Genomic DNA, 12,796 nt, shown 5'->3' with positions numbered 1-12,796 from the left:
ATGAGTGCAGCTCCAACACTGAAGCAGCTTAACATTACCCAGGACAAAGCAGTCCATTTGATTGACACCACATCCAAACATCCATTCCCTCCGATACTCAGTAGCTTCAGTGTGCACCTTAGATAGCACCTCACAACCCTGAGCAATTCCATCTGGAAGGACAAGGACAGCAGATACATGGGAGCACCGCCACTTGCAAGTTCCTCTCCAGGTCACTCATAGTCTTGGCTTAAAAATATATCGTTGATCCTTCACTGTCACTGGGACAAAATCCTGGAATTTCCTCCTTAAGGGCATTATGGGTCTACCTACAGCACATGGGCCATAGCAGATCAAGAAGACAGCTCACCACCACCTTTATTGCCTAGGGTCAGGCAATAAAATGCTGGTCAGCCAGCAATGCTCACATCAGATACATTTTTAAAACTCAAAATGAAAACAGTAAAATAAAACTTATTAAGCTACCTAACACAGAATACAATTTGAAATACCTTAATTTTGATATGGCACAGTATCATTGGAAAGACAGAGACATGACTGTAGGTTTACCAAGGATGAGAACTGAAAATTCAGAATATTCACTACTTAGGAAGGACAGGTAAAAAGGGAAGTGAGGTGGGGTACCAGTGCTTGAAATCTGTATGGGTGAAGCTAAGAAACACAAAGGAGCAGAAAATATTTTTGGGGTTGTTTGTACACTCACAAACAATAGGGAAGATGTAAGAGAAGGCATTAAACAAGAAATCAGAGATCGTGCAATAAGAGGACAACTCATAGAATCATAGAGATGTACAGCATGGAAACAAACTCTTTGATCCAACTCGTCCATGTCGACCAGATATCCCAACCCAATCTAGTCCCACCTGCCAGCACCCAGCCCATATCCCTCCAAACCCTTCCTAGTCATATACCCATTTGGATGACTTTTAAATGTTGCAATCATACAAGCTTCCACCACTTCCTCTGGCAGCTCATTCCATACACGCACCACCGTCTGCATGAAAACGTTGGCCCTTGGGTCTCTGTTATATCTTTTACCTCTCACCCTAAACCTATGCCCTCTAGTTCTGGACTCCCCTACTCCAGGGAAAGGACTTTGTCTATTTATCCTATCCATGCCCCTTATGATTTTATAAACCTCATTTAGGGACCCCTCAGCCTCCGACGCTCCAGGAAAAACAGCCCCAGCCTATTAAACCCTTCCCTATAGCTCAAATCACCCAACTCTGGCAACATTCTTGTAAATCTTTTCAGAACACTTTCAAGTTTCACAACATCCTTCCGATAGGAAGGAGACCAGAATTGCACGCAATATTTCAAAAGTGGCCTAACCAATATCCTGTACAGCCGCAACATGACCTCCCAAATCCTGTACTCAATGCTCTGAAGAATACAGTATACCAAGTGCCTTCTTTACTATCCTTTCTACCTGTGACTGTACTTTCAAGGAGCTATGAACCTGCACTCCAAGGTCCCCTTATTCAGCAACACTCCCTCGTCCTGCTAAGATTTGCTTTCCCAAAATGCAGCACCTCGCACTTACCTAAATTGAACTCCATCTGCCACCACTCAGCACATTGACCCATCTGATCAAGATCTTGTTGTAATCTGAGGTAACCTTCTTCGCTGTCCACTACACCTCCAATTTTGGTATCATCTGCAAATTTACTAACTATACCTCTTATGCTCACATCCAAATCATTTATATAAATGACGAAAAGTAGAGGGCCCAGCACCGATCCTTGTGGCATTCCACTGGTCACAGGCCTCCAGTCTGAAAAACAACCCTCCACCACCAACCTCTGTCTTCTACCTTTGAACCAGTTCTGTATCCAAATGGCTAGTTCTCTCTGTATTTCATGAGATCTAACTTGCTCACAAGTCTCCCATGGGAAACCTTGTCGATGCCATACTGAAGTCCATATAGATCACGTCCACTGCTCTGCCCTCATCAATCCTCTTTGTTACTTCTTCAAAAAACTCAATCAAATTTGAGAGTCATGATTTCCCATGCACAAAGCCAGGTTGACTATCCTTAATCAGTCCGTGCCTTTCCAAATACATGTACATCCTGTCCCTCAGGATTCCTTCCAACAACTTGCCTACCACCGACATCAGCCTCACTGTTCTATAGTTCCCTGGCTTGTCCTTACCACCCTTCTTAAACAGTGGCACCACGTTAGCCAACCTCCAGTCTTCCTGCACCTCACCTGTGACTCTCGACGATATAAATATCTCAGCAAAGGGTCCAGCAATCACTTCTCTGGCTTTCCCACAAAGTTCTAGGGTAACCCTGATCAGGTCCTGGGGATTAATCCACTTTCATGCGTTTCAAGTCATCCAGCACTTCCTCCTCTGTAATATGGACATTTTTCAAGATGTCACCATCTATTTCCCCACATTCTATATCTTCCATCTACTTTTCCACAGTAAACACTGATGCAAAATACTTAATTAGTATCTCTCCCAAGTACTGTGGCCTTGCTGATCTTTGAGGGGCCCTATTCTCTCCCGAGATACTTAATGTATTTGTAAAAACCCTTTGGAGTCTCCTTAATTCTATGTGCCAAAGCTATCTCATATCCCCTTTTTGCCCTCCTGATTTCCCTCTTAAGTATCCTCCTATTGCCTTTAAACTTTACTAAGGAATCATTCCATCTATCTTGTCTATACCTGACATATACTTCCTTCTTTGTCTTAACCAAATGCTCAATTTCTTTAGTCATCCAGCTTTCCCTACACCTACCAGCCTTTTCTTTCACCCTAACAGGAATACAGAGAAACCTCAATTATCTGAATGAGATGGATGGACATTATTTCGTTCAGAAAATAGATTATTTGGTTAATTAATTCAATGCCTTTGCTGTGGGGCTCCGAGTTTTCTGAAGTATCCTTTCTCGTCGCTCTTGCTCCCTCTCTCTGTCTCAGGATTTGTTTCTGAGTTAGCACACACTTGCGTGTAAGGGACCTACAACATTGCTGAAGACCCCCAGCACACCACCCCCTCCCACTCCAATCAGTTCAATGGGATTGACACAGCGAACACTTGCTAAGTCTACTCCCCGTTCAGGAGACGAGGCAGCAGCACATCACGATTGAGCCCCACGCACCCCAACCCCCAGCCCTGTCTAACTCCACACAGCGCCCCCCCCCCCCCCAAACTGGTCCAACATTGCCCCCCCCCCACCACGTCTGCCCCGCATCCAACCCGGCCACACCGCCACCCCTCCCCCAACCCGTCCAACCCCACCCGCCATCTGCCCCCACACCCCCCATCTGCCCATCCAACCCCACCCACCTTCCACACCCCCATCAAACACCCAACCCTGTCCAAGGTCAGTCATTTGGAGACGGCGCCTGGGCTCCCATCTACGTCCAGGACTATTCTCAGCAGCATTTCAGTAAACCAGGTAGTTCATTTTTAATCATTGTAAACAAAAGATGCAATCAGTGTTGAAACACCTCTTTGATGCAATGTGGGGACCTATTGGGACCTTGAGATCTTCTTCGATTTCAGATACTTGATATTCGGATAATCGGGGTTCCCTCTGGACTCTTTTGTTATTTCATTTCTGAAGGCTTTCCATTTTCCAGCCATCCCTTTACCTGCGAACATTTGCCCCCAATCAGCTTTTGAAAGTTCTTGCCTAATACCGTCAAAATTGGCCTTTCTCCCATTTCAACTTTTAGATCTGGTCTATCCTTTTCCATCACTATATTAAATCTAATAGAATTATGGTCGCTGGCCCAAAGTGCTTCCCCAAAGTCTCAGTCACCTGCCCTGCCTTATTTCCCAAGAGTAGGTCAGGTTTTGCACCTGTTCTCGTAGGTACATCCACATATTAAATCAGAAAATTTTTTTGTACACACTTAAATTCCTCTCCATCTAAACCCTTAACACTATGGCAATCCCAGTCTATGTTTGGAAAATTAAAATCCTCTACCATAACCACCCTATTATTCTTACAGATAACTGAAATCTCTATACAGATCTGTTTCTCAATTTCCCTCTACTATTAGGGGGTCTATAATATAATGGCAATGAGGTGATCATCCCTTTCTTATTTCTCAGTTCAACTCAAATAACTTTCCTGGATGTATTTCTAGGAATGTCCTCCTTCAGTACAGCAATAATGCTATCTCTTATCAAAAACACCACGCCCCCTCCTCCCTTGCCTCCCTTTCTGTCTTTCTGTAATTATGTAATCATGGGTGTCTTAATTTACATTTAGATTGGACATGCCATCTAGAAATAGTATTGTGGAGGGGGATTTCTTGAAGTGTGAATGTGATGGCATTTTAGATAAATACATTTAGGAACCACCCAGCGAACAGGCTGTTCTAGACTATGTGCTGTGCAATTAGAAAAGAATAATTAACAAGCTGTGCTGTTTCATTAAGATAGAGACTGAAGCAATTGAATCTGAAACTAGGATCCTGAATCTAATTAAAGCGAACTATGAGGGTATGAGGCATGAATTGGCAAGGACAGATTGTGGAACCTTACGAAAGGGCTTGATTATAGTTAGGCAATGATTCATATTTCAAGACCACAAGCATGGATCATAACAAATATTCATTCCTGTCAGGCACAAAAGTAAAAGAGGAAAAGTAAGTAATCCATGACTTACAAAACAAAGTTTTGTAGGATAGCGTCAGATCCAAATAGGAAACATAAAATTAATAGGAAAAGCAGCAAGCCTAAGGATTGGGACCATTTTAGAAATCAGCAAATAGAGTCATAGAGATTTACAGCACAGAAACAGATGCTTCAGTCCAACCAGTCCATGCTGACCAGATTTCCTAAATTAATCTAGTCCCATTTGCCAACACTTGGCCAGTGTCCCTCTCAATCCTTGTTGTTCATATGCCCATCCAGATGCCTTTGAAATACTGTAGTTGTACCAGCCTCCATCACTTCCTCTGGTAGCTCATTTCATACAAGCACTACCCTCTGACAAATGCATTTAGGAATCATCTAGCCGAGGGGCTATTCAAAACTGGGTACTGTGCAATTAGAAAGGAATGATTAACAATCTGTGTTGTTTCATTAAGATGGAGAATGAAGCAGTTGAATCTGAAATGAGGATCCTGAATCTAATTAAAGGGAACTATAAGGGTATGAGGCATGAATTGGCAAAGACAGATTGGGGAACCTTCCGAAAGGGTTTGACTGTGATTGGGCAATGATTCATATTTCAAGACCACACACATGGATCATAACAAATATTCATTAGTCAGGCACAAAAGTAAAAAAGGAAAAGTAAGTAATCCATGACTTAGAAAACAATGTCAAAATAGTAACTCGAGGATAGCGTCAGATCCAAATAGAAAAAGCAGCAAGCCTGAGAATTGGGAGCATATTAGAATTCAGCAAATAGAGTCATAGAGATTTACAACACAGAAACAGATGCTTCGGTCCAACTAGTCTATGCTGACTAGATATCCCAACCTAATCTAGTCCCATTTACCATTGCTTGGCCCATGTCCTTTCAAATCCTTCTTGTTCAAATACCCATCCAGATGATTTTTAATTTTTGTAATTGTACCAGCCTCCACCACCTCCTCTGGCAGCTCATTCCATACAAGCACCTCCCTCTGCATGAAAAAGTCGTCCCTTAGGTCCATTTTAAATCTTTCCCCTCTCACCCTAAACCTGTGCCTCTAGTTCTGGAATCCCCCAACCCAAAGAAACTACCTTGTCTATTTACCCTACCCATGCCCCTCATGATCTTATAAACCTCTATAAGGTCCCCCCCCTCAGCCTCTGAAAAGGAAAGCAGTCCCAACTTTTTCAGCCTCTCCCATTAGCACAAACCCTCCAGCCCTGCAACATCCTTATAAATCTTTTCTGAACCCTTTCATGTTTCACAAAATCCTTCCTATAGGATTGAAACCATGAGGACAAAAAGCTTTATCAAACGGGGGAATAGAGTATGAGAATAAAATTGCAGGAGTATAGAAACTGACCATAGAGGCCTCTATAAATTTGTGAAGAGACAAGAGATTAGTAAAATGTAGCTCCCTTCCATTCCGAAACCAGGGAACTTATAATGGAGGACAAGGAAATGATAGAAGAATTGAATCCATATTGTGGCTCTGTCTTACAAAAAGGGGCACAAATAACCTCCCAGAAATATCTGGGAGGTTAGGGGCAGCACAGTGGCTCAGTGGTTAGCACTGTTGCCTCACAGCAACAGGGTCCTGATTCAATTCCAGCCTTGGGCGACTGTCTGTGCGGAGTTTGCACATTCTCCTCATATCTGGGTTTCCTCCAGGTGCTTTAGTTTCCCACAGTCCAAAGATGTGTTGGTCAGGTGAATTGGCAATGCTAAATTGCCCATAGTGCTAGGTGCATGAGTCAAAGGGAAATGGGTCTGGGTGGGTTATTCTTCAAAGGGTCGGTGTGGACTGGTTGGGCCGAAGGGCCTGTTTCCACACTGTAGGGAATCAAATCTAATCTAAATGTCAAGGAACTCGGGGTGAAATTGAAGGAAATCAGTATTAGTGAGAAAATGATGCTGGGAAAATTTATGGGATGAAAGACAGACAAATCGCCAGGACCTCAATCTACAGCACAGAGTACGAAAAGAAGTGGCCCTTGAAATATTGAATACATTAGTGGTCATCGTCCAAATTTTATACACTGTGGAGCAGTTCCTATAGTTTGGAAGGTGGCAAGTGTAACCCCACTATTTAAAAAGGAAGGGATGGAGAGAAAACACAGAATTACAGACTAGTTAGCCTAACCTTTGAGTGCGGAAAATATTAGTCTGTTATAAAAGAAGTGATAAAAGAACATTTGGAAAGCAATAATGGGATTGGACAAAATCAGCATGGTTTTATGAAAGGTTAAATCATGCTTAAAAATCTATTAAGAGTTTTTTGAGTATATAATTAGTTGGATAGATAAGAGAGAATCAGTGAATGTACTGTATTTGTATCCTCAGAAGGATTTTGAGAAGAACCCTCATCAGAAGTTAGTGGACAAAGTTAAAGCACAAAGTTAATAGGCATTGATCACAAATCGTTTGATAACAGGAAACAGAGGCAGGGAATAAATTTGTCTTTTTCCAAGTAATCAATGGGTACCACAAAGATCAGTGCTTGGGTCTCAGCTACTTATGGCATATGTAAATTACCTGGATGAGGAAATTGAATGCAACTAAGTTTGCTGATGACAAAACTGGGCAGGATTGTGAGTTATGAGGTGGATGGAAGGTGAGTTAGACAAAATGAGTGAGCAAACAAATAGTAGATGTAGTACAGCATGGTTAAATCTGAAGTTATATATTTTGATGTGAAATGCAGAAAGTAAGAGTATTATTTAAGTGCTGATTATATTGGGAGGCCTGGGTGTACAAAAGGATCTGACTACATCAATCAGTGAAAGTTAACAAGGCAGTGCAACAGCAGTTAGGAAGACAAATGGTATATTCAGTTCAGAAGTATGGATGTCTTCGTGCAGTTATGCAGAGTTTTGCTGAGACCACACCTGGATAACTGCATGCAGTTTTGGTCTCCTTAAGTAGGAAAAGCTATACTTGCCGAGATGAAGTGCAATGGAGGTTCACTAAGCTGATAGCAGTGATGGCAGAACTGTCCTATGAGGAGAAATCAATTTGGCTGCACCTAAATTAACTGGAGTTTAGAAGGATGAGAGGCCAGTATCTGGTCAGCAAGTTGCCCTTTATTTACAAGTGGAGAGTCCTTGACACTGCTCCAGCTTCCTCAGAGCCAGGTCTCAAAGTGAACAGAACCTCTGACATTCTTGTTCTTATCTGTCAGCCAGGGTTCTCTGATTGAACTAGATTATCACTGCAATCAGGGAACTCATTACCTGGCTGACCTCATTACACTCACTGCAATTTCCTTTTTTATTTCTCAATCGTACTTTTCGTATTCATCTTGGTTGCCTACTGAAGTAAGAATCCAACATTCAAAATAAGCTCCTTTTACTGTGTTGTTTCAATCTCTGGTGTTACACTTTTGGATTATTCCTTCTTCTACCTTGTGGGAACAATTCTGGTCTAGGTCAGACATTGCTCATTTACATTTCACTTGTCAATCCAGCTGAGCCAGGTCCCTTCTCACCAACTGAAATTAGCTACTTATTTTGTGCATTTTCATATTTGATTTATTTTTCATATCCATTTCTATGATAACTCTAAATATGGGGATACTGTAATCACTATTTCCCAAATGGTCCCTGACTGAAACAAGGATTCACTTGTCCAAATTTATTCAACAGAATTAAATCAATTGCTTCCTTCCCAGTTGGACAGAAACACAATCAAGAAAGCTCTCTTGTACACATTTTACAAATGCCACCACTCCACTTATTTCACAAGCTAACTCTGAATGAAAAAGTATTTGATTCTTGGAGTGAGAGGGGAAGAATCTAGTTGTCATGAATCACATAGGTACCATCAATGTGGATGGAAAGAGGAAAGAGGTTCTGTTGAGGGAAAATGAGCAGCTAGGGCCTAAATTAAAAAACAGAACCAAAAAGGTAATAACTTCCAGATTACTACATGAGCCAGGAGCAAATTAGCATAGGGTCAACAAAATTAGAGAGCTAAATGCATGACTCAAGGATTGGTGTCGGAGAAATAGGTTTGAATTAGCACTGGCAACGTGGAAGGAGGGAGCTTTCCGATGGGGCATGCTCCACCTAAATTATGCTGGGACCAAAATCCTGGCAAATTACAAAACTAGGGCTACTGATTGGGCTTGAGAACTAAATAGTAAGGGGGTGGGTTCAATAGCATAGAAAACTATTAAAAAGTTAAAGGGGAGAGGGCTCAGCAGAAGTTATTAAAGTTACCAGAACACGGTGGTTAACACTGCTGCCTCACAGCACCAGGGACCCGGGTTCAATTCCAGTCTCAGGTGACTGTCTGTGTGGAATTTGCACATTCTCCCCGTGTCTATGTCTGTTTCATCTGTTTTCCTCCCACAGTCCAAAGATGCGCAGGTTAGGTGAATTGGCTATCCTAAATTGCCCATAGTGTACAGGTTAGGAGCATTAATCAAGGGTAAATATAGGATAATAGGGTAGGGGAATGTATCTGGGTGGGTTACTCTTCAGAGGGTCAGTGTGGACTTGTTGGGCTAAAGGGCCTGTTTCCACACTGTAGGGATTCTATGAAATAATAGGATAGACATAATGGAAAGGGTCAGGAATCTAATTTCAGGCACAGCAGGCAAGGTGGGCTGTCAATGCAGCACTGAGGATGTTGTACTTAAATGCATGCAATAAGCAAAACAAGGTAAATGTGCTTGTAATACAGATTGAAATTGACAAGTATGATGTTGTGGGTATCAAAGGTGTGGCTGCAAAAGTATCAGGGCTGGGAACTAAAAGTCCAATGATACACGGCCCATCAAAAGGACAGGCAGATGGGTAGAGGGAATTATGTTGCCTTGTTAGTAAAAAATTAAATTAAATTGATAACAAGAAGTGACAGAGTCAGAAGACATAGAATCTGTGTGGGTATAGTTGAGGGACTTCAAAATAAAGAAAAGAACCTAATGGGAGTTGTGTACAGGCCTCTCAGCTGTAGTCAGGATATGGAGAAGAAAATAAATCACGAGACAGAAAAGGCATATAAAAAAGGCACTATTACAATAATCATGGGTGATCTTCAATATGCAGGTGGACAGAAAACCAGGTTGGTAGCAGACCTCAAGAAAATGAATTTATGCAATGTCTATGAGACTTTTTTGTTGGAGCAGCTTGTGGTATATCCAGTATGGAACAGGCAATTCTGGATTTGGTGACATCTAATGAAACAGATTTGATTGCGGAGCTTAACGTAAAGGAACTCCTGGGGCAGGCACCATAATATCCTAGAATTCATTCTGCAATTGAGACAGAGAAGGTGGAATCAGATGTGAAGGTATTGCAGTTGAGTAAAGGTAAATACAAAGACATGAGGGAGTAGCTGGTTAGAGTTGATTGAGGGGGAGCCTAGCAAATGGCAGGAGTTTCTGGGGGTAATTTGGAAGCCACAGCAGGAATTCATCCCAAGAAAGAGGAAACATACTAAGGGGAGGACAAGGCAACCATGGCTGACAAGGCAAGTAAAGGTTAACATAAAAACAAAACAGAAAGCATACAATGTGAAGAAGATTAGTGGGCAGCCAGAGGATTGGGAAGCCTTAAAACATCAGCAGAGGAGATAATTAAAAAAGCAATAAGGCAGAGTGGGGGAAAGAAGATGAAATATGAGAGTAAGCTAGCTAGTAATATAAAGGACGATTGCAGAGTTTTTTTAAGTATAGAAAAGGAAAGAGAGAGGCAAGAGTGGATATTGGACCTCTGGAAAATGAGGCTGAAGATGTAGTAATGGTAAACAAAAAAATGGCAGAGAAATTCTTTGCATTGGTATTCACAGTGGAAGGCACCAGCAGCATACAAGAATTTCAAGAGTCAGGGCACAGAGGTGAGTGAAGTGGCCATCACTAAGGGAGAAGGTGTTGGGAAAGCTGAAAGGTGTGAAGTTGGCTAAATTATCCAGACCAGAGCTCTGAAGGTGGTAGCTGAAGAGATTGTACAGGCATTGGTGGTGATCTTTCAGGAATTATTGGAGCCAGGGAGGGTCTTGAGAGGACTGGAAAATGGCTAATGTAACATTCTATTCAAGAATGGAGGGAAACAGAAAACAGGAAACAATGAGCCAGTTAGCCTGAGCTCGGTCATTGCTAAGATTTAGAGTCCATTATTAAGGATGAGATCACAAAATGGTAAAAAGCATGGCTTTGTCATGGAGTGGTCATGTCTGACAAATCTGTTAGAATTCTTTGAGGAGATAATGAACAACTTAAACAAAGGAGAACCAGTAGATATGATCTTTCTGAACTTCCAGAAGGCCTTTGACAAGGTGCCACATAGGAGGCTGCTAGATAAGAAAACAGGTTGTTCGGGTCAAAATACTGGCATGAATCGAGGATTGGCTGACTGGCAGAAGGCTACCTGACCGGCTGTGCTTTTCCAACATCATACTCTTCAACTCACATATATTTCTTAACCCAATTGTCCTGTCTCCTCCCTGTAACCCTTGAATCCCCTACCAATCAAGAAGCTATCTATCTCTGTCTTAAATATACTCATTGACTTGTCCGTCATAGTCCAAGTCCTTCGGCAACTTGCCCACTCTTTGACTCTGATCTCCAGCATCTGCAGTCCTCAGTTTCTCCTAAGAAATATATCGGCCATGTTTGAATGAAGGAGCAGAATGAATGGCCTAATTCTGCTCTTATGGTTCTGTCACTATATAAACTTATAGAATATGGTTAGTGGTGACCGTGGGATGTGCCTGAAATGTGTCATCCATTACCAAGGGAAGAGATTAAAAAAGAGCATAGATTGATATGAGCATCCTTTGAGTACTCTTAAAGCACTTGGACTTCTCTGGTCAATTCCACCAGCACTATTACTTATGATTATTGCCATAGCCTTGTACTCATTCATTACTGTCACAGTTTGCTCTCCAATTCATCTCCTACTTGGTGTATCTTTACCTCCACTGGTCTTTCCCCTCACTCCCACATGATTCCCAACAGTTTTATAGTAGGAACGTATTTTATCCACTGGTGAATTTCCTAATTCTTGCCGATGATATTCCAGGTAATCCTTACTCCAGCACCAACGGCTGCCGTTGTGCTGTTTTGCCAGAGGTACTCAGGTAAACCAAAATGTTCTCAAACTCAACATCATATGGGCAACATTGAATCCCATCCAGTTGGATTCCAACTAGGAGGCTTTGTCGATTTACATGAACTAAGCTAACTTCGTGTTGAGTGGCGCGGGATGTTCATTCCCCCCCCCCCCCGGTGTAACTTTAGCTGAAAGAGGAGCAGCAATGCCCTAGTAAACGACCGTTATCACAAATTCACATTCAAACATTATATTCGCTTCAAGATTTTGAAAAGCAGTAAGAATTTGTGGATTTTGACACTGGAAACTTTAAAGGAAAACTAACAATAGGCCGGGATGGGGTGCTGTTTAAATTGACTTTTAATGGAGGGTATTGTGTTAATACTTGGTGGGGTGGGCTGGGGTGCTGACTGGCTCCGACTGAAAAAAACAGACCCCGGTTCACGCACCAAAGTTTACAGATGTCAACAGATCAGCCTGTGAAGATTCTGCGCCAGAAAGGGAAAGATAAGACAAATTAAAAGTGGTTTTCCCACCTCGGGGCTGGATTAATCGCGGTCGCTCGCTCTCCGGCTTCCAGTAGGCCGCAGCCCGTCTCCTAGCAACGGAACGCCACGCGCAGTTACTAAGGAGCAAGCACCAAATTTAGGCGAGGGGTCAACAGCACTATCATGTTCAAAATAAACAGTGGCAACAGTTCATACTTAGCTTTTTCTGCAAATTACCCCGACATAAAAGTCAAACAATCTTTCACGCTTTGAGAACTGAAGCGGTTTTGCCCCAGGTTTTCACTTTATATATTGTAATCAACCTCTGCCACCCCCCGCCTCCCATCGTTTTGGAAAACGCCTCTGGAAGCGGGTTGGAAAATGAGGTCGGGTGCCCTGTCCCTCCTCTATTCTGGGACGACACAAAAATGCAGTTCACTTGTTGTATATTCGACCACACAAATATCTAAGCAACAGTGATTGAAAGAGATTTTTGAAACAATCTTTGCCATGTAATTATTGCTGAGCAGGTGAGAGGTTGAGCAGCAGCGTGATTTAAAACGTCACTGATCTCTTGCAGAGATTAAAACCACAATAACTCGACATCCAAGGTGCGATTTTAAATCCAAAGTCAGGCAGAACCGTT

General features: G+C 42.3%; 1 protein-coding gene across 2 annotated transcripts in view; it reads right to left on the bottom strand.

The window, feature by feature from the left end:
* dnah1 (dynein, axonemal, heavy chain 1) overlaps positions 1-12,307 on the bottom strand; it is a 422,195-nt gene extending 409,888 nt beyond the window's left edge. Inside the window, exon 1 of one of the 2 annotated variants that reach the window (XM_043708503.2) lies at positions 12,199-12,307. The gene's annotated coding sequence lies outside the window, so the exon portion shown is untranslated. The remainder of the gene's footprint in view (positions 1-12,198) is intronic. The other variant, XM_087994517.1, reaches the window with a different exon arrangement.
* Between the last annotated feature and the right edge of the window lie 489 nt (positions 12,308-12,796).

This window comes from Chiloscyllium plagiosum, unplaced genomic scaffold, assembly GCF_037043375.1.
Source record: "Chiloscyllium plagiosum isolate Xiang-an unplaced genomic scaffold, Cpla_swu_hap1 HiC_scaffold_14, whole genome shotgun sequence".
In the NCBI taxonomy this organism is placed as follows: domain Eukaryota; kingdom Metazoa; phylum Chordata; class Chondrichthyes; order Orectolobiformes; family Hemiscylliidae; genus Chiloscyllium; species Chiloscyllium plagiosum.
The sequence above is the reverse complement of the archived record's forward strand: the minus strand, read 5'-3'. Positions and strand labels throughout refer to the sequence as shown.